The sequence below is a fragment of the Oryctolagus cuniculus genome, chromosome 9 (genome assembly GCF_964237555.1).
Source record: "Oryctolagus cuniculus chromosome 9, mOryCun1.1, whole genome shotgun sequence".
Taxonomy (NCBI): Eukaryota; Metazoa; Chordata; class Mammalia; order Lagomorpha; family Leporidae; genus Oryctolagus; species Oryctolagus cuniculus.
The window spans coordinates 98,862,442-98,885,464 of NC_091440.1; the positions used below are offsets into that span (position 1 = coordinate 98,862,442).

Below are 23,023 nucleotides of genomic sequence, written 5' to 3' on the forward strand. Positions count from 1 at the left end.
TCCAGGTTTTGGTTTTGGCCTAGTCCTGGCCATTGTGGGCACTTGGGGAATGAACCTGTGAATAGGAGTTCCTTCTCTCTTTTTTACCTCTCAAATAATTGAGGAAAAGAAAAAAAGTTGCACAAATACTTGAGAGAACTTATTTGTGAAGCAAAGAGAATTTGCCAGAAGATTACAGTTTCTCACCTTTCCTGTCCCCAAGTCTGTATGCCCAGAGAGTATTGGAGGTGTCCAGAAATTATACTTTACTTTTTTAAAAGATTTATTTATTTATTTATTTGAAAGGCAGAGTTACAGAGAAAGAGAGGTGCAGAGAGAGAGAGAGAGAGAGAGAGAGATGTCTTCCATCCGCTGGTTCATTCCCCAAGAGGCCATATTGGCTGGTTAGGAGCCAGGAGCTAGGAACTTCTTCCTGGTCTCCCACATGGGTGCAGGGACCCAAGCACTTGGGCCATCTTCTACTGCTTTTCCAAGCAATAACAGAGAGCTGGATTGGAAGTGGAGCAGCCGGGACTCAAACCGGTGCCCATATGGGATGCCGGCATTGCAGGTGGCAGCTTTATCTTCTATGCCACAGTGCTGGCCCCCTAGAAACCATAATTTTTTTTTTTTTTTTTTTGACAGGCAGAGTGGACAGTGAGAGAGAGACAGAGAAAGGTCTTCCTTTTGCTGTTGATTCACCTTCCAATGGCCGCCGCAGGCGGTGTACTGCGAGCTGGTGCATTGCGTTGATCCGAAGCCAGGAGCCAGGTGCTTTTCCTGGTCTCCCATGTGGGTGCAGGGCCCAAGGACTTGGGCCATCCTCCACTGCACTCCCGGGCCACAGCAGAGAGCTGACCTGGAAGAGGGGGCAACCGGGACAGAATCCGGTGCCCCGATCAGGACTAGAACCTGGTGTGCTGGTGCTGCAGGTGGAGAATTAGCCTATTGAGCCGCGGCGCTGGCCTAGAAACCATACTTTTTAAGAAGTGGTGGAGTAACTTAAGAGAAGACTTGTGACATTTTAGTTTTACTCTGTATTCAATGGGTAGACACGGGGAAGGAGATTTTCCCTTTTTAATTTCTGGGCATTCCTCCCTTGCCCCAAAGGCTAACACTGGAAAAATGATTGTAGATTTTAGATTTTGGCTCTATGTGTTTTCTAAAAAAAAGGTCATGTTTATTTGATGGAAAACATAGCTTCATAAATTTATACTTCACCTTCGCTGGACGTGGTCACCAGGAGGCCTGATTACTTTTGACAGTGGTATGGGTTCTCTGAGTCCATTAGAACGCCTGAAGTGGTGTGGATGAAGTACTTGTGAAGAATTCAGGGAGTTTCCCCTCATTTTCTCACCTTTTATTCCTTCTTTCCTCCTTCCCTGCCTCTTTTCCTTCATTTCTGACAGCCTTTTTGATATATAATTGAACTCACCCTTTATAGTGTATAGTTTTTTCTTTTTTCATTTGACTTATTCATGGAAAAATTTAAAGACATTAGTAGTAAGTTGCCCTAAGGAGTTCTTGAGTAAGGGAATGAAATAATCAAAAGTGCTATTTAGGAGTAGCTTTTGTTGTGATCAACAGGATGGATAGAAGGATGGAGGTAGGAAAGCAAATGAGTTTGCTGCAGAAGGCCTGGTATAACTTGGTTAATAGGGATGGAGAGGAAACTGCACATCTGAGATTCTCTCAGAGTTATTTCAATGTGGACTATGTGGCAAGAAAAAAGACGACAGTGAGTGGTCTTGAGATTGGGGGAATACTTTTGTCTTTTATTAGCAGCAATGGAGAGGATTAGAAAGTAGAACTAGATTGAGAGTAATAAATGGTAAATTTGAGTTTAATTATTTGAATAGAAGGTTTTCATAAGCATTTTGAAATAAGAGACTTATGTACATACACATGACTGTCATAGTATGTTTGCTGTTTAATGCAGGAAAGCCTATTGTTCTTGTTGATTTAGTGCCACAAGCCACATGTTTTGGTTTGTGGGAGTAAGGACTGCAGAGGAGGGGAGAAGCCATATAAAAACATATTTTATATGTGTTTTCTCACCCAGCAGCTTTTGTGTTGGTCTTCTTACTTTGTAGTGGTATTTTTTTTTTAATTCAAATAACTTGAATGCTTCAACTCCTTAAAATCACTATTCATTAAAAAGGTTAATAATTTATATTCCTGTGATAAACAAACTTCTAATAGACGTCTGTTATTTTATGTTAGCTAATAACAGTTCATGAACTTCTGCATGGTAAATTAGAGTGAATTTGTAAAAAAGAGAAGTATTGTAGCAAATGTTCTTTCAGTGAGGAAATGATTAATTTTGTATTGAAAATGTCCTGTTCTTTTGCAGACAAGATTAGAAATGCTTCTATTAACTTATTTCATGCTGCCACATGCAGCCCTAAAAATGTTGACTTTTCTTTCTGGAGTTGAAAAGGTCTATCCATTTTATTTTTCTATATAATAATATAATAGCACTACTGCCTATTGAAATCCCTTCTCTTTCTCTTGTTCTGCCAGTCTTTCCTACTTAATAGGTTCATGGTAAGTTCTGTTACATTTTGGCAGTTTATGGAGAATACTGAGTTGAAATGACACTTGTCCAACTTAATTTCATATGTGGAGACCCTTTAGGCCTTGGAAGTGAGAAATTGTTCATCCTTGATGTACAAACTATACATCTCTTGACAGTGACTGGCGGCTTATGACTTCACAGAGAATGTGAGAAACAGACTTATTTAGTTTTGAAGTCACCCTTGGATAATGGCTATCGTTTTGCATGAGCTTCAGGTATTGAATAGTCTTCTGTAGCAGTGACTCTCAAACTTTTTGGCTTCAGGACCCCTGTTTACTTGTACAAATTATTAAGGAGCCCAAGCAACTTTTGTTATATAGCTGTAGCTGTCAGTATTTATCATATTAGCTACTGGAATAGAAATTAGGAAGCAACAGATACATTAAGTGTTAACATAAATAAATAATATTTTAAAATGCAAACTAGTTTTGCAGTTCGCTTTAATGTCTGCTTAATAAAAGTTGACTGATTCTCATACTTGCTTCTATACTCAGTCTGACGTTTGTTCTAATTGAAGTATATGAAGAAAATCAAGGCTCATAAATATACAGTTGAGATCTTTCAGATAATTGTGGATTTTTTTAAAAACCACAGCAAAACTTTACAAGTAGATTCCTTTTAAAAAAAAAAACCTTAATGAGATATAATTTGTATACTGTAAAGTACATCAATGTTAAGTGTGTAATTCGATGATTTTCTTTTTTATTAAGTTTACTGAGGTGTACAACCATAATCATAATCCAGTTTTAGAACATTTTCATTAGTAAGTGGTAGTTTATTTGTTAATTGCAGTGTGGAATCTAAAACCCTATCAGTGAGTTCTCCATACTTTGTTATGTTAAAATGTATTGGTCTGTTTTGCAATTTGAAGGGATCTTTTACACTTAGAGGATATATTAATACTATATATGCTTTCTTCTGGATTTGTGACATTGAGTCACTGAGTTATGTAAATCTTCCAAATGTTGATACATTTTATTGAATAAATTAATTTTTAAATTTTCAGTTTTATTTGAAAGGCAGAGAGACAGAGAGATTTTCCATCTACTGATTCATTCCCCAAATGCCTACAATAGCCGGGGCTGGGCCAGGTTGAAGTTGGGAGCTGGAACTCCATTCAAGTCAGTCTCCCATGTGGGTGGCAGGGATCAAAGCAACTGAGCCATCACCTGCTACTTCCCAGGGTGTGTTTTAGCAGGAACCTGGATGGGAAGTAGAATAGCTGGGACTTGAGCCAGGCACTTTGATATGGGATGCAGGTATCCCAAGCTGCAATTTAACCACTGTATCATATGCTTGCCCCTTATTGGGTTAAAATAAAACAAAACAAAAAACCACATTCATTAATACTGTCATTCTTCTCATCAGAAAAGTCTTTAAGTACTGGTAAGCTAACAGACTCACCAAATAACTTATGAAAGCTTTTCAAAATCCTAATTGTTGCTTGAAAGCTCAATTTTATCATTGATGAGACATGTTGTCAGTTATTGTGTTTGAAGTAACAGGTTCATTTATTAATTTTTTAAAGATTATTTATTTGAAAGAGTTACACAGAGAGAGAAGGAGAGGCAGAGAGAGAGAGGTCTTCCATCCACTGGTTCACTTCCCAGATGGCCACAACGGCTGGAGCTGCACTGATCCGAAGCCAGGAGACAGGAGCTTCCTCCAGGTCTTCCCGTGTGGGTGCAGGGGCCCAAGGACCTGGGCCACCCTCCATCACCCTCCTAGGCCACAGCAGAGAGCTGGATTGGAAGTGGAGCAGCCGGGACTCAAAGCAGTGCCCATATGTGATGCCGGCACTGCAGGCGGCAGCTTCACCTGTCACACCACATTTATGAATTTTTGAGAAAATAGTCACCAAATACCAAATTCTAAGTAATCATACGTTTTTAAGTGCAGTCTTTTTTTTTTTATTTTTATTTTTATTTTTATTTTTTTTATTTTTGATAGGCAGAGTGGACAGTGAGAGAGAGAGACAGAGAGAGAAAGGTCTTCCTTTGCCGTTGGTTCACCCTCCAATGGCCGCCGCTGCAGCCGGCGCACCGCGCTGATCCGATGGCAGGAGCCAGGATCCAGGTGCTTTTCCTGGTCTCCCATGGGGTGCAGGGCCCAAGCACCTGGGCCATCCTCCACTGCACTCCCTGGCCATAGCAGAGAGCTGGCCTGGAAGAGGGGCAACCGGGACAGAATCTGGCGCCCCGACCGGGACTAGAACCCGGTGTGCCGGCGCCGCAAGGTGGAGGATTAGCCTATTGAGCCACGGCGCCGGCATAAGTGCAGTCTTTTAAGTTAAAATGACATTCAGTGAAAAAAGTAGTGTTTCATAATCAGTTCTATAAATGTGTTTTCTCTAGCATCTATTGTGTTTTAGTTAGTATGCATTGTAAATACTTTTTGCCTCTTTGAAGACATGTTAGCTGATCAAAGGGAAACCTAAGCTGTGTGAATCTCTAAGACAAAGAACGCTCCTTGTAAAGATGACTGTATTGTAAGGGTGCTACAGGGATCTCCTGCTGCTGGTCATGACTCCTACTGGGGTTTTGACTGCATAGGTCACTCTTTGGTTGAGGCCTTTTTTCTCATCTGTTCGGTGTTGTAATAAAGTTTTATGAACTCTGATATCAACAAGGATCTTGCATCTTTGCCATGGTTTAGGACATTACATGTATTTTTTCAGTAATCATGAGTAACGGGAAAATACCACAAGTGATACTAATGGCAAATGCTGTTTGTTTATTGTTGTTGATAGCATGTATTTCCCAGCCCTTAGATTCTTTGTGTGGGCTCTATTAAGGAAATCCTACTTGTGGTTGGCCCACCAAGACTCTGTTTACTGAATTTTTGTTCTAAGTATACCTCTTTATCTCACCCATTACCTAGTTTTTACTGTGAAGTTAAAAAATAAATAGAAGTGTATTGACAGATTTTTGGTGTAATTGTGTCCAAACTAATAATTTAGTTTTGTCATCCCACTCTCTGGGAGTCCTGCTTTCTAACATATCTGTAGCCCTAAATGAAGGAGCATTTAAATTCTTCAAGAATGAATGCTTCTTTTTTTTTTAAACAATTGTCTTGTGAACACTCCTTGAACATTGTATTTTTTGCCCTGAAAAAAAGAATAATCAAGAATTTCTAGATGATTGGAATCAATATTACCATTGCCTATTAGAAAGCATTGTAAAATTCTGAAAGTGAGCGATCACAATTTTAAAGACTTTAAATATTGGCAGGCAATGTATATTTTTTATTTTTTTATTTTTATTTTTTTGACAGGCAGAGTGGACAGTGAGAGAGAGAGACAGAGAGAAAGGTCTTCCTTTGCTGTTGGTTCACCCTCCAATGGCCGCCGCGGCCGGCGTGCTGCAGCTGGCGTACCGCGCTGATCCGATGGCAGGAGCCAGGTTCTTACCCTGGTCTCCCATGGGGTGCAGGGCCCAAGAACTTGGGCCATCCTCCACTGCACTCCCTGGCCACAGCAGAGAGCTGGCCTGGAAGAGGGGCAACCGGGACAGAATCCGGCGCCCCGACCGGGACTAGAACCCAGTGTGCTGGTGCCGCAAGGTGGAGGATTAGCTTAGTGAGTTGCGGTGCCAGCCGGCAGGCAATGTATATTAAGCACTTTCATGGAAGACTTTATGTAACTTTTATTACCCAGTTTGTGTTGGAGGAATGCAGTATCTTCTTTTCCTATCCCATTAAGCTTAAAAGGGTCTTGAGCCCATGTTGAGTTGAGCCCATGATTGTATGCTGCCTTTTGCTAAAATTGAAGTGCATGTTTAGCCCCTTATTTCCTGTGTTTTCCTTTGATTTTGTTTTTTTAAGTCTTCTCTGCGTAGCAAAAAAGAAATGAATGGTGCATTTTAATTTTCTGATACCCTAAGTATATCATCTGATAAAGTTAGTTTACTATACAATATAGTTTTGCTTAGAAGCAAGGAATTTGGATACATTAATCTCTGATTTTTCCTTTGTGCAATCAGATTTGATGGTGGAGATACTTTGTCATCCATTTTATTTTATTTTTTTAAGATTTATTTATTTACTTGAAAGAGTTACACAGAGAGAGAAGGAGAGGCAGAGAGAGAGGTCTTCCATTTGCTGGTTCACTCCCCAATTGGCCGCAACAGCTGGAGCTGCACCGTTCTGAAGCCGGGAGTTATGAGCTTCTTCCGGGTCTCCCATGTCGGGGCAGGGGTGTGGTGGAATGAGAAAGCCATGCCAAGATGGCCACTGGAAACAATCATATGCCCGCAGACCCACAGCTTGCTTTGACTGAGGTCCTTTTCACTATCAAATTTCTTACTTTTGATTCCCAAGGGACCAGCCCAGCCTATAAACACTGGGGATCCTTTCCATCCCAGACCCCAGCCCCTATGGTTAGGTGGAAAGACCCCCTGACAGGAGAATGGAAAGGACCACACCCTCTGCTCACCAAAGATCGAGGATATGCTTGTGTCTTTCCAGAGAATACGGGACAGCCCATTTGGGTACCAGCCAGAAACATCAAGCCTGCAACTGACAGCCAACCAGAACCAGCTGAACAAGACTGAGAGCCTGCCTTGTTAGCAGACTCACCTGCCCTATTATCCTACCCTGAGAAACTGCTCATAGCCACATCCACTACTGTTTTATACCCCACTAGCTCTGGTCAGCCACTCAAATGGCCCACAGCCTGTGTATGGTCATGCCATTCCGGATTACCATTGTTCCTCATTCCTACCCACATCTGAGCAAGCACTCCTGTGGTCTCTCGTTTTGAGGGCTGGTTAGTCAATGACGGGTAAGATCCCCTGGGGGACAACCTAAGACAGGCACAGCCGCGTACGGAGACCACGTGGAAATGGGGTCAATAATGGTATGGCCAAGAATCATGCCTCCCGCTGCTCAAAAATAAACGGAAAGGAAGAAATGTGGTGGAATGAGAAGGCCATGCCAAGATGGCCGCTGGCAAGGGAGCATCAGTTACTCAGGAATGGCTTCGAAACCTACCTGGCACTGGAGCCTGCCTGGCAACAGGCTGTGATTGGATGGCTTTGGAAACCACATGGCACTGGAGCCTGCCTGGCAACAGGCTGTGATTGGATGGCTTCAGACACTGCCTGGCAACATGCTGTGATTGGTTAGAGTGTAAACCACCCCTTGACCAGATTGGCTGCCTTGGCTATTTAAGCTGCTGTACCAACTGAAATAAACGAGTCTGCGGGCTGCTTGCCTCTGGCCCGCTTACCCGACTCCCGGGGTCTGTGTGGTGACTCTGCACCTCTTGCCCCCACCACGCTCCTCCTCTCAGAATGAATCCATACATCACAGGGGCCCAAGGACTTGGGCCATCTTCTACTGCTTTCCCAGGCCATAGCAGAGAGCTGGATACCGGGAATCCAACCGGCGCCAATATGGGATGCTGGCATTGTAAGCAGTGGCGCGCTACACCACAGTGCTGGCCCCTTGTCATCCTTTTTTTTTTTTTGGACAGGCATAGTTAGAGAAGGGTCTTCCTTTCCGTTGGTTCACCCCCCAAATGGCCGCTACTGCCAGCTTGCTGCGCTGATCTGAAGCCAGGAGCCAGGTGCTTCCTCCTGGTCTCCCATGCGGGTACAGGGCCCAAGGACTTGGGCCATCTTCCATTGCCCTCCCAGGCCACAGCAGAGAGCTGGACTGGAAGAGGAGCAACCCGGACAGAATCCGGCGCCCTGACCGGGACTAGAACCCGGGGTTCTGGCGCCACAGGCGGAGGATTAGCCAAGTGAACCCTGGCACTGGCCATTGTCATCCATTTTTATAGTATTTGTCTTAGAAGTGTAACTGAAGAAAATAGCTTTTCAGGTTAAGTTTCTAAATTATGTATGTTGAGCTGTTTTATGTTCTGTGAAATTTAGGAAGAGATTTGTCTGTAATTCAGGTATTTTTATCATCAAACATATATATAATATAGTTTATTTGGGGTAAAGAGTTTTAGGCATTTATATTTTATTTTTCCTTTGTACATCAATATCATTCTTGTTGATCTGAGATAATGGTATTAAATGAAAACATAACTGCTGTGGTTAGCTATTCACAGCTATTATATGTTTAAGCACAGTATTTAATTTTTAAAACAACACAATTGTATTTACATTATAAAGTACAATATTTGTTCTATTTAAGAGAAAAACTGTTGAGAACTAAGTGAAAACTGTCATGTAAGATATAAAATCTGTTGAAAAGTTGGGAGAATATATTCAAGAAATGTTCTTACTTTTGATTATCTTATGTAGATTTGATAACCTGAAAAATTAGTAATTTATTTTTGCCCCATGGCTCTTCATGGGTTTAGGAACTTGGAATAGGTGCCAAATTCATGAGAGAAGCATACTTCATTCATTTTTAAATTTTTAAAAATTTATTTATTTTTAAGATTTGTTCATTATTTGAAAGTCAGAATTTGGGGAGGGAGGTAGAGAGTTTTTCCATCTGCTGTTCACTTCCCAAATGGTCAGGGTTGGGCCAGGTCAAAGCTAGGGGTATGGAACTCCATCAGGGTCTCCCATCTGGGTCGCAGAGGCCTTAGCAAGTGGGCCATCTTTGACTACTTCTCTGCTTTTCCAGGCCCATTAGCAGAGAGTTGGATTGCAAGTAGAACAGCCAACAGGTGGGACTTGAACAGGTGTGGAGAAACACACTTTAATTAGCAGTTACAGTCTTTCCTGTCCTGAAGGTAGATTTAGGAATATATGCAATCTTTCTTATTCCTGGAAGTATATTTCTATTTCTCTATGAAAACACGTTATCCAGAGGATAATATATATACATATATAATTATGGTATACATAATATATGTACCTGTATACCAAAATATGAAGCAAGTAAAAGATAATCTGCTTAACTGGTAGCAAATAAATTCTTGGATTTCTCTTTGTGATGATAGACACTTGTTTTCAAGGGATAGTGTACTGGTTCTCAGTTGTTGGAATGTTTTGAGAACATTGGCGGCTAGCATAATTTATTGTAAGCAGAAGGTGTTTCGGGGTTTAGAATGGAGAGGGTTTAGGATTAGTAGATAACCCTATACGGCTTGGGATAGGTCTGCAACATTGAAAAATTTACCCTCATTCCATATGATCTTCAAATATCTTGCCAGAAATTTGTGTAGGTGAAAATCTGATTATAGTGACTTGAATCTAGTTCTTAACTACATAAATGTGTACAGGCAAATTATAATTTTTTGAGCAGCTTTAATATACACTGACTTTGCCATCATGGGACTACTGTGTATGCTGATGATGCTGATGGAAGATTGTATGTTGTTTTGTTTGAGACTTTACCTAGAGTGTGTTTTTTTTTTTTTTTTTTTTTTTTTTTTTTGACAGGCAGAGTGGACAGTGAGAGAGAGAGAGACAGAGAGAAAGGTCTTCCTTTTGCTGTTGGTTCACCCTCCAATGGCCGCCGCGCTGCGGCTGGCGCACCGCGCTGATCCGATGGCAGGAGCCAGGTACTTACCCTGGTCTCCCATGGGGTGCAGGGCCCAAGGACTTGGGCCATCCTCCACTGCACTCCCTGGCCACAGCAGAGAGCTGGCCTGGAAGAGGGGCAACCGGGACAGAATCCGGCGCCCCGACCGGGACTAGAATCCGGTGTGCCGGCGCCGCTACCTAGAGTTTTTAGCATTTTGGAAAATCACTTCAGTAGCAACATCGCTTTGTTGCCAGTGCAACCTCCTATTTAAATTTCCATTTGTGAGTACATATGTCTTTTGGGTTATCTGTGGCCCAGTATTTGCAATTAACATGGTATTTTATAATGAAATTCTTTGCTTTCACAGAGTATAATATTAATTTTTAGTTTTGAAATTATATATGAGGGATTTATTCACGTATTTCAGGACAGTAAAGGGCATATTTATAAAATGTTTGTTATAAATCAGGGATGAACTGTGTTTGGTCTTAGGAACTTGAGTGGACAGGATGTTGAATTTTACTTTTTTCTTTAAAAACATTTTATGTATGCATGTGTGTTTTTATGACACACACACAGACACACATAGTCCTACATTAACAGGAAGCTAGAATTAGTAGCCAGAGCCAGTTATCAAACCCAGGTTCTTCTAATATGGGATATGGAACTCCTAACTGGAGTCCTCACTGCTAGGCTAAATATCTTCCCCAGAGAATTTTAAATCAGGAAATGGCATTCTAGTTTTGATCTTGACTTTGTCAGTCAGCACCTAGTGTTTAATCTTTCTGGGTCCCAGTTTCTTTATAAAACCCAAGAAGTTGGACAAGTTAGACTATTCTTTTTAAAAGATTTATTTATTTATTTTTAAGATTTTATTTATTTGAGAGGTAGAGTTACAGACAGTGAGAGGGAGAGATAGAAAGGTCTTCCGACCATTGGTTCACTCTCTAGTTGGCCACAACTGCCAGAGTTGCACTGATCCGAAGCCAGGAGCCAGGTGCTTCTTTCCGGTCTCCCATGTTGGGTGCAGGGGCCCAAGGACTTGGCCATCTTCTACTGCTCTCTCAGACCACGGCAGAGAACTGGATTGGAAGAGGAGCAGCCGGGACTAGAACCGGTGCCCATATAGGATGTCGGTGCCGCAGGTGGAGGATTAACCTACCGTGCCACAGTGCCAGCCCCTTTAAGATTTGTTTGAACGGCAGAGTTACAGAGACAGAGAGAGAGAGCGCGCGAGCACGAGCGCTTCCATCCACTGATTCACTACTAAAATGGCTGCAAAAGCCAGGGCTGGGCCAGGCTGAAACCAGGAGCCAGGTGCTTCACCTGGTTCTCCCACATGGGTGCAGAGGCCCAAGTACTAGGCCACTTGCTGCTGCTTTCCCAGATGCCCTAGGATGCCCTAGCAGGGAGCTAGATTGAAGTGCAGCAGCTGGGACTCCAACCGGTGCCCATATGGGAAGCTCGCACTGTAGGCTGTGGCTTAACCAGCTGCACCACAGTGCCTGCCCCCCTTTTTTATTATTTTTATAAAATTTTCTTTATTTATTTGAAAGGCAAAGTTAGAGAGGGGGACAGAGAGAGAGAGAGAGAGAATCTTCCATCTGCTGATTCACTCCTCAGACAACCACAAGCCAGGAGCCAGGAACTCCATCTGGGTCTCCCATGTGGCTGGCAGGGGCCCAGTTAGTTTCTTGAGTCATCTTCCACTGCTTTCCCAGGTGCATTAGCAGGGAGCTGGATTGGAAGCCAGCAGCCGGGACTTGAACTGGGATGGCAGTGTTGCAGGCAGCGGCTTAACTCGCTGAACGGCAGCACTGATCTTGAGATTCGTTCGTTCTTCTGAAATACCCTAATTTTGTTTTTGTCTGTTACCCAAGTAGAATTCACTAAGAGTCCTTTTGTTTTTATCATAATACCTAAATTCAGGACTGATGCGTATAACCAAGTTAGGCAATTTTGTGAATGAGAAAAATATTACTATTAAAGCTGTGTTCGATGTAAAGAGAATAAAATCAGGGCTTACATATAAGGAGCTAATAGGTTTCATGTGAGTGTCATCAGTTTTCAAGAGGGGAGAATAATACTTTTGTTTTGCAGTGTGTTTAAAGGGAATAATATGTATAAAATTATGGTCATGATTACTTGACATAATAACTGGTGCAATAAATGTTAGTTGAATGAAAAGTCAGATACTTCATAAATATATATTTTATAGCATTTTGAAGTATGAATTACACCTTATAATTCTGCTATCAAAAGGCAAATAGTAGCTTGGGACCTATAAAGTTTTTTTAGGAAGTGGGTCACAACATGTGATAAATTTCATTTATATAGCTAATCACTGTCTGTGCAGTCTTAATATTCCTGGAGGAAAAACCAGGAACTTTGGATAGCGTAATTAACTTGCAGAATTTGCAGTTACAGTCATAGTCATTATTTAACATTTTTTATTTCCTTAATGACTCATCTATAAATTATAGACTGCTTTCCCAAAAGGAATGAATGTTATATTGCTGGACTTGCTTTTTTTTTTTTAATTGCTCTGTTATTTTTCTGTGGGAACGGATTCCTGGCTGGTTAGTTGGGCCCAGAACACTCTGAAGATAATTTTAACCGTGACCTTCAAGACAGTGGAGGTTTCCTGAGAATGGGCTACATGGAATGCTCACATTTACTCATTCTGCTCAATTTGTACTATTAGTTTTTGAACTGTGAACTAATAGTTTAGGTGAAATCTTACATAAAAAGTGTTTGTCACTAAAAGGTACACTTTGTTCACATTATCCCTATTTACTCTGCTGACATTAAAACTGTAGTATAACATCTGATGTTCCCTTTGGTTTTCATATGTCATCTGCTGTTGTATCATTTAAAAAATCCCATAATTGTTTTGTCAACGAAAATGATGTCTTACAGTGATACTCTTGTTAAATATCTCTCAGTACCAATTACAGAGAACTAGTGAAGATGCTAAGAATACTTATTATAGATCTGGATACTAATAAATCTGTAATAACTTACAGATGGCAGCATCTATAGATATCTTGCTTCTCATTCTTAGACAAAATCTAGGGATCATGTAGTGTTGTCATCATTTATAGATGAGGAAACTGAAAATTAAGAGAGGAACTTGTTCAGGTCTAACATCTGGCAGTGACAGATATTGGTCTGATTGGTTACAAAACCAAGTAAAATGTCACTGTGTTTTTAGCTAAAGACAACGGAGTGAAATGTAGATGCTTGTTTAAAATATTTATTGTTAGGCCAGCATTGTGATGCATTGGACTAAGCTGTTGCTTGCTTGCGATGCTGGCATCCCACATTGGGTAAGCTGTTTGAGTCCCATCTGCTCTGCTTTTGATCCAGCTCCCTGCTAATGTGCCTAGGAAAGTAGGGGAGGATGGCCCAGGTATTTGGGCCTCTGTCATCCACATGGGAGACCCAAATGGAGTTCCAGGTTCTAGGTCCTTGCTACTGGGGCCAGTTGGGGAGCATACCAGTTGATGGAAGTGCTCGCTCTCTGTTTGCCTTTCATATAAGTAAATAAAATAAATTTAAAAAAATGTCTTTTGGGGGCAAGTGTTGTCGTACAGTGGTTAAGAAGCTTCTTGGAACACATGCATCTATGTCTCAGCGCCTGGGCCTGATTCCTTGCTGTGTTTATAATCCAGCTTCTTGCTAATGCACACTGTGGGAGGCAGCAAGTTATACCTTGAGTATTTGGGTCCCAGATGAAGCTCCTAGCTCCAAGCTTCAACTTGGCTCAACCCTGGCTGTTGCGGGCATTTGGGGAGTGACCAGGAAGTTCTGTGTCTCCCTCTATTTCTCTAACTTTCAAATTAAAATAAAAACTATTTATTGAAAAATTAATGTTTCTTCAATCACCTATAAAGCATAAAATAATGCTTCTATGTTTCAGTTGGAGGAGGAAATTGGAGTAGCATAAAATCCAGTGCCATCCTGGAAGAAGTTAACATTAAGAGAAGGGACAGGAAGAGGGTGTTTAACCATGTGGTTAAGAGGCCTACATCTGCTTTTGGAATACTTGGGTTTGATTCCTGGTTCCGGGCCTTTTTGCTAATGCAGTCATAGCTCAAGTAATTGAGTTCCCTCCATCCATGTGGGAGACCTGGATGGAGTTCCTGGCAACTGGCTTAGGCCAGTGTAATCTCCCCAGCCATGGCATGCATTTGGGGAGTGAACCAGTGGGTGGATATTCTGTCTCTATGCTTTTCAAATAAATTTAGAAAAATTTTTTTAAAAAGAGATAGGTTATCAATTAAGAGGATGGCAAAGATTAAATCTGATTAGATAATCTGTCTGTATTAGCAAGTGAAAATGGTACTCATCAGTACTTTTCCCGTTTTAATTAGACAAATCATTAGATAAATGATTCCCAGGTTTAAATTTCACACATCAGTAGAATGAAAGTGAGGGTGGGGGAGAAGGGGCAATGGTTGTGGCTGGCATGCTATTGTCAAATAAAAGTATTTTAAAAAAGAATGACTTGATACTGTTACTGTTATTTTGTGAGAAAAGACATTATATCACCAGGAATTAAAATTACATAATTTCAGAAAAAATGACAATTATTTCCAAGAAAATACAGCTTTTAGTTTTTGTATTTTAAAGATTTTATTTATTTGAAATACAGAGTTACAGGGCTGGGGAGGGAGGTTGGAGAAAGAGAAATAGAGATATCCATCTGCCATCCGTTGATTCACTACCCAAATGGCTACAAAGGCTGGGGCTGGCCAGGCAGAAGCCAGGAGCCTGGAATTCCTTCCAGGTCTCCCATGTGGATGGCAGGGATGTAAGCACTTGGGCCATCCTTGGCAGCTTTCCCAGGTGCATTAGCAGGGAGCTGGATCAGAAGTGGAACAACTGGGACTTGAACTGGCACTTTATAATGGATGCCAGTGTCGCAGGCAGTAGCTTAACCTGCTCTGTGCCACAAAGCCAGTCCCAGTTTTTAACTTTATAAGGACAATTTTATTAAGGATCGGTGGAAACTTGGTTTTGGATTAGCTTTGAGGAACAGTGGTTTACATATATATATATATATAATATATACTATATATAATATATAATAATATATATAGTCTATATTATACACACACACATCATACAGCCTGAGGACCAAATCTTTCCTACAGGATTGGTACGTCCTACAAAGTAAGAATGGTTTTGCATTTTAAAATGTTTATTAAATGAAATTTCAAATTCAGTGTTTGTAAAGTTTTATTGGACCCAGTCGTTCTAATTTTTGTATTGTCTATGGTTGTTTTCATACTACAAAGGTGGAGTTTAGTAGTTGAGATAGAGTCCAAATGACTTGATAAACCTGAAATATTTGCTAAATGGCTCTTTAAAGATAAAGTTTGTCAACATCTGATTCAGACAACAGAAGAAATAGTAAAGCTAACACTTGTAAGTTTGGTTTAGTAAGGAACAGATCTTGTTTTATGTGCTCTGTACTTAATCATCATAACCATTTAGGAGGTAGGTACTGTTACTTTTTTTTTTTTTTAATTAAGGTTTATTTATTTATTTGAATGGCAGAGTTAGAAGGAGAGAGAGCAATTTTCTATTCACTGGTCCACTCCCCAATTGGCCACAGTGGCCAGGGCTGAGTCAGGCTGAAACCAGGAGACAGGAACTTCATCCGAGTCTCCCACATGGCTGCAGGGGCCCAGGCACTTGGGCTATCTTAGGCTGCTTTCCCAGGTACATTAACAGGAAGGTGAATTGGAAGTGGAGCAGCCAGGACATGAACTAGTGCCAATATGGGATGCTGGCATCACAGGTGGTGGCTTTACCTACTATGCCACAACTCCAGCCTCCTGTTACTTCTTTACTGGAGTTGGAAACTAAGGCTTTGGGGGAATATCTTTCCAGGCTCACACAGCTGTCAAGTGGCAGAGGCAGGATTCCAGCCTAGATAGTGTCTACAGTCGAAGCTATCCACTGAGTGAGAATGTCAGAAAAAGGAAACAAGAAGACTTCAGGATTCTGCTTTGAGGCACTAAAATACTCTTCACGTTTACTTTAATTGTTTTAGGAAAATAGTGACATAGCTTTGTTCTGTAGTTGCCCAAAATGTTATCATTGCGTAATTGAAGAGTTCAACATTAACTATTTCATGCTGCATGAATTCGGTTTATTTTTATTGGACTTTGTGTTTTCTCCAGAGGTTTGCTGATTGAGATATCCTACTTATTGATTTCCTACCTTTTGAATTTATGAGCCAATAAATTTGTCATTTCTAAACATGTATTGACTTCATTTTTGGTATAATTAGAATAATAAATTACACTCTTAACTTGGTGGAGGGTAACTTATTTGTCAATGTCATCATGAATAACTCATGTTTTTCTGAGTGAGAATAAGGAATACCTCCTAAGTCACTGATTTAGTTTAAAAAATAAAACATTGAAATACAATATCCATAATGAAATACTGTAAAACATTTTAAATGGTGATTCTATTTTTTGGTAGAATAGATATGACTTTGTTTGCCAAATGTGAAAGAAGAATTGTTATCAGTAGTTGGGTATTTGGATGAATGTATTCGTGAGGAAATCACTGTTTTCCTTTTTAGAGAAGTCTGCTGTGGGGTGGGTTCTAAAACTGCTTGAAGGAAGGAAAGAATACTGACACATAATTAATGAATTAGAATTAGTGATCGGTTCTAATTTCACAAGTGTGTTTAAAAACAGCTTTCCAGGCCGGCGCCGTGGCTCACTAGGCTAATCCTCTGCCTGCAGCACCGACAACCCGGGTTCTACTCCCGGTTGGGGCGCCGGATTCTGTCTTGGTTGCTCCTCTTCCAGTCCAGCTCTTTGCTGTGGCCCGGGAAGGCAGTGGAGGATGGCCCAGGTCCTTGGGCCCTGCACCCACATGGGAGACCAGGAGGAAGCTCCTGTCTTCGGATTGGCACAGTGCATTGGATCGGCTTCGGATCCAGACCATAGCAGCCATTTGGGGGTGAACCAACAGAAAAAGGAAGACCTTTCTCTCTGTCTCTCTCTCTCACTAACTCTGCCTGTCAAAAACAAAACAAAACAAAAAACAAAACAGCTTTCCTACATCTTTTTTTTTTAAGATTTATTTATTTATTCGAAAGAGTTACACAGAGAGAGGAGAGGCAGAGAGAGAGAGAGAGAGAGACAGACAGACAGACAGACAGGTCTTCTATCTGATGGTTCACTCCCCAGATTGCCCCAACAATTGGAGCTGCGCTAGTCTGAAGCCAGGAGCCAGGAGCTTCTTCCGGGTCTCCTATGTAGGTGCAGGGGCCCAAGGACTTGGGCCATCTTCTACTGTTACCCCAGGCCACAGCAGAGAGCTGGACCGGAAGTGGAGCAGTTGGGACTAGAACTGGCGCCCATATGGGATGCTGGCACTTCAGGGTGTTAACCGTTGTGCCACAGCGCCGGCCCCTTTCCTACATCTTTTAAAATGATTATTATATGGCCACAGATTTTTTTTTTTTAAAGATTTATTTGAAAGAGTTACACACAGAGAGAAGGATAGACAGAGAGAGAGGTCTTCCATTCTCTGGTTCACTCCCAGTGGGCCACAACAGCTGGAGCTGTGCCGATCCGAAGCCAGGAGCCAAGAGCTTCTTCTGGGTCTCCTACAAAAGTACAGGGTTCCAAGGACTTGGGCCATCTTCCATTGCTTTTCCAGGCCATAGCAGAGAGCTGGATCGGAAGTGAAAGTGGAGCAACCGTGACATGAACCGGCGCCCATATGGGATGCCGGCACTGCAAGCTGAGGCTTAGCCCACTACCCCACAGTACCAGCCCCAGATTTTTTTTTTAAGATTTATTTATTTATTTATTTGAAAGGCAGAATTTCAGAGAAGAGATCTTAGATTCACTGATTCACTCCCCAAATGACTACAATGGCCAGAGTTGGACCAGGCCAAAGCCAGGAGCCTGGAACTCCATCCCCATCTCCCACATGGGTGGCAGAGGTCCAAGCATTTGGACCATCTTCTGCTACTTTTCCAGGTGCATTAACAGGGAGCTGGATTGGAAGCTGAGCAGTTGGGACTTGAGCTGGCACTCATGGAATGCTGGCATCACAGGTGGTGTCTTAAACTGCTTTACCACATCAACGTTCTGAGCTTTCCTACACTCTAATGAAAAAAAAATGCTGATCTGAATAAAATAAAGGTCTAATGGCTATACTTTTTCTGAATTAAACTTCACTATATTTTGATAATAACAATGATCATGTTTATATAGTTTTGTTGTTCTCTAACGGTTAGGATCCTACTGGTTTTAAAGGGTTTGAGACCATAGAGAATACAGAACTGACAGCTCAGTAATACTGTTTTTTTTTCCTTCCTTCAAATTATGTAGTTCCCCAGTGATTTTACCTTAAAGATGAAATCCAGAAGATGGGCTGCAGTGTACATTATGGTGGGTGGAGGATGTGGGGAATTGAGACAGTGGTGAAGGTTGAGTTTGGATTTGTGGTTCATTTTTAACTTCATATTTGGGAAGCCGCTCTCTTTGTTTCCTTTGGGCAGATGTTCAAAAGCTAGAAATATATTGCAGATAAAACTGCCATTGCTTTCTGTACTCATGGGAAGTAAATTTGTCAGGTGTTGACTTGTTTGAGGTTTTTTGCATTTGTGGATTTCTTCTTGCTGCTATGTTGTTGTCTTCACAGTTGTGATAGGGTTACAGTGTTGGTATTTTTTTCTTCTTCTTACCCATTCCATTCATAATTTGGCACTAATAATTTTGAAAAACTATTGCTGATTATAAAGAGTTAACTAGAATTAAAATCTAAAACTTAACCTGGGTTGAGATAGTATATTTTAGTCTATGACAGTTACTGTCACCTCTTTTTCATGTGACAGATGGCTTTCCCTCCTGGTTGTAATCCACTGCTGATTTTTTCAGAGAATGAATACCATGTGTTTCCCATTTTGGCTCTGGATGTGTTCTGCCCACTTATTGGCTCCAGAGGAACTAGCAATTGGATGTACTTGCTGCTGGCATTTATGGCAGGAAGTGGATACAACTGTGACTCTCTGTGCCAAGTGTTCATTTGTTAGAAAAATTATAGCTTCCTAAAATTAAACATTATTTCTTTATCACACCAAGAATAAAGCTGGCTTTTATTACTTTTGTAGAATATACTTCTCCTTTGATGTATGGTAAATATTTTTGGTGGCATATTTATTATAGGGTTTTAAATCTGTTTCACATAAAGACCTATAGTATACCAGACTTCAGTCTGTTTGTAGAAGATACTGAATGAATAGATCTAATTGCAATGAATATAATCATGAAAGGGATTTGTATCACAGACTTTAGAAACAGTTGAAATTGTTTATGATATGTAGTATTGAACTTTGAGCTAATATTTGAATATACTTCATGGCAGATATAGGTAACAGTGTTTATCTGTCAATTTTAACTTTCTTGCTTGGGATCTCCTCTGCCCCTTGTTTGTTATAAATGACATGTTAGGCCTTGAAGACAATTAAAAGTCTATATCATAGCCAGTTTAATTCTATAAAACTACTGTACATATTTGGAGGTGTGGCGTTTGATAGTAAAACAAATGAGCAAGCAAATGCCTGCTAGGTCAAAGAAATATTTTGTTGTTGTTATTAAGACATACCCTAATTAAGATAAATATAAACAAATACTTGCATGTTCCTCTTTCTGGTGTTGGAATTTGGAATTTTTGTCCTCAGAAGTCACTGTCAATCTTCCATGTTTTGTCACAATGTTGCTCACCTATGGCGGACTCCATCTATTTTGGCAGTCTTTCAATCTAGTTGAACCGACACCAGTGGTTTTTAATCTTTACTTCATTTTGGTATCACTGAGAAACTTTAAAAAACACTGATGCTTGAGTTTCACTTCCCACCTCCAGATACTCCTGTTTAATTTGATATGGATTGGCCTCCGTGTGGGAGTTCAAAAGATTCCCCAGGTAATTCTGTTACGTAGTCAAGGCAGGGACTAACTAGCTACTACAAACGAGTAAGAACTGGTAAATGACCTGAAACATCTTTACTCTGTGCTCTGTTGAGTGGGGCGGTTTATAACTATGCCATATATGAACAGTTTGCAATTTGAGCGGGTAGAGGATGTTTATCATTGGAATTTAAGAGGATAGATGTAAATTGATATTAGGTTATGCCAGGATTTGTGGCATTTAAAAAGAATTAGCTTCAAAAAGAGCTGGAAAGATGGAGTGTGGGGGACAAGAGGTTATCATATTGGTGTATTCAGGGGAGGTGCTTTTAAGGAGGATAAGGGGGTCAGAAGAAGAAAGCAAAATTAGAAGGACCCCAGCTTTTGGAACTTGCAGTAGGGGGATGGAGTTAGAAGCCATCTTGGGCTCCGAGTTTGGAAGTGGAAGTCCTTGGGCCCCTGCACCCATGTGGGAGACCAGGAAGAAGTTCTTGGCTCCTGGCTTTGGATTGGCGCAGCTTTGACTGTTGCGGTCATCTGGGGAGTGAACCAACAGGTGGAAGACCGACCTCTCTCTCTCTCTCTCTCTCTCTCTCTCTCTCTCTCTGCCTCTCCTTCTCTTCTCTGTGTAACTTTGACTGTGAAGTAAGTAAATGAATCATAAAAAAAAAGGAAACTTAGAATGTTATATTTATTTTCTTATATCCAGAAAACCTGAAAAAGCAATAAACAGAAATTTGTACAGGGATACTTCAAATAGTTAATGGAATTAAAATATGAGTTTATAGGCAAGTGCTTGGCCTAGCAGTTGATGCCCCTGGGGATGTCCACATCCCTTATTAGGTGCCTGGGTTCAATATGTTGTCCTTGTTCCTGACTCTAGCTACTTGCTAATGTGGATTCTGGGAGGCAGCATTGGTGACTCTAGTAATTGGGTTCCTGTCACCCTTGTGGGAGACTGGGATTGAGTTTCTGACTCCTGACTTCAACCTGGCTTATCCCTGGTTATTGCATGTTTTTTTATTTTTATTTTTAATATTTATTTATTTATTTATTTGAAAGTCAGGCTACAGAGCTACAGAGAGATCTTCCAACTGCTGAGTCATTCCCCAGACTGAAGCCAGAAGCCAAGAGCTTCATATGGGTCTTCCATGTGGGTGGCGGCGGCCAAATACTTGGGTCATCATGGGCTGCTTTTCCCAGGCTGTTAGCAGGGAGCTGGATTGGAAGTTGGGCAGTCACGACACAAACTGGATGCTTGTGTTGAAGGTGGTGGCTTTACTTGCTATGGCGCAATGCTGGCCTTGTTTGCTTCAGTTTTCATATAGCCTGGGAGTTTGGTTTTCTCTCTCTCTTTTTTTTATTTTTATTTTTTTGGCTTGCAGATGAGACTGTGGTCTTTAAGCTAGCCTTGACCTTCTAGGTAGTATGTGCTCTTCTTTCAAGTGTTGGCAATAACAGGGATTAGCATGCATTTTATAGCACACTTCTGTGTTATCCTCATTGGCCTGGTCTTTTAGATTCAGAAAAAAATTAATAGATTATTATTGTTATTTTTATAACTAGATTCTTTGTGTTCATGGAGAAGGATCCAAAAATTCACCAAAGAGGAAATTATTTTTGTATATAGTTAAATGTATTCAGAGTTTGAAAGTTAATAATCCTCAGTTCATTAGTATTTGCCAAATATTCAAATTATAGACCAATTAGTAATTGACCTCCTTCTTTGAAGAGGGCTTCCCAAGGCCAAATGCTTTCCCAGGACATGGGCACATTATGTAGTATGATGACTATCACAGAACCACTGAAATTGCTTAGGAATTGTGTATTGTAGGCCTTGTAGGACTCTTGTTTTTAGTTATTTTCAATTCACTAGAACCTTTTAAGTTTATTTGTTTTGTACCTTGCTTGTTTGGATGCTGAATATATTTACCCGACCTTAGTACAATCAGAAGTTCATCATTCAGGCACAGTGAGTGGTGGTAACAGCTGTTTTTCTGGTGGTGTGTCACTTTGCATTTTCTGAGATGGAGTGGTTTTCTGATGAGAAGAGAGGTTTGGTTGCATTCACTCATACAAGATTACATGTGTGTCTACAGAATTCTCTACTTAACGTAGCATTATCTAATCAGGACTTTGGTAGGTATTGATTGAGTGCCTACTTAGGAATGCCCAGGTAGTATACTAGCTACTTTGAGAGATTCTGGAAAAGGGAGGAGGATGAGAAACAGTGAAATAGAGGCATACATTTGAGAAATTTAAAATCATGTTAACATGAAATCTATATACTCTGTAGTTTCATAAACCTGAACTTTTGGAGGGACACAATTCTCAAATATCTCAACGTAGATTAGTGTCAAGAATTGAATTGCTAGGATAGGTGTTGTGGTGCAGCAGGTAAAGTCACAACTCGGGGTGCCCCACACCCTATATCGAGTCCTGACCACTGTTTCTGATCTGGCTTCTTGCCAGTGGGCCTGGGAAGTAGCAGATGACGGCCTAAGTACTTGGGCCCCTACCAGCCATGTGGAAGACTTGGATGGATTCTGAGCTCCTGGATTTGGCCTGGACCAGCCCTGACTGTTGAAACCATTTGAAAAGTGAACCAGTGCATGAAAGATCTGTCTCTCTTCCCATCTGCCTTTCAGATACATACGTAAATCTCAATACAAAACAACTACACAAAAGAATTACTCATAAGAGTAAACTGGGGCCAGCACTGTGGCTCAGAGGGTTAAAGCCCCAGCCGGCAGCACTGGCATCCCATATGGGTGCTGGTTTGAGTCCTGGCTGCTCCCCTTCTGATCCAGCTCCCTGCTAATGTGCCTGGGAAAGCAGCAGAAGGCCCAAGTCCTTGGGCCGCTGCACCCATGTGGGAGACCAGGAAGAAGCTCCTGGCTCCTGGCCTCAGATCAGCTCAGCTCCAGCCATTAAGGCCATGTGGGGAGTGAACCAGCAGATGGAAGACCTGTCTGTCTCTCTCTCTACCTCTCTCTAAATCTGTCTTTCAAATAAATAAAATAAATCTTTAAATAAAAAAGAGTAAACTGTTTCCTCACTGAGGTACAATTTATCTATTTAT

General features: G+C 41.1%; 1 protein-coding gene across 17 annotated transcripts in view; it reads left to right on the top strand.

Moving 5' to 3' along the window:
* Nucleotides 1-23,023, top strand: part of ERC1 (ELKS/RAB6-interacting/CAST family member 1) — a 518,217-nt gene that overhangs the window by 53,779 nt on the left and 441,415 nt on the right. The window contains exon 1 of one of the 17 annotated variants that reach the window (XM_070049269.1): nucleotides 19,829-19,957. The exons of the other annotated variants lie outside the window; for them this stretch is intronic. The gene's annotated coding sequence lies outside the window, so the exon portion shown is untranslated. Of the gene's footprint in view, nucleotides 1-19,828; nucleotides 19,958-23,023 lie in introns of those variants that run through there. 17 annotated transcript variants of the gene reach the window in all.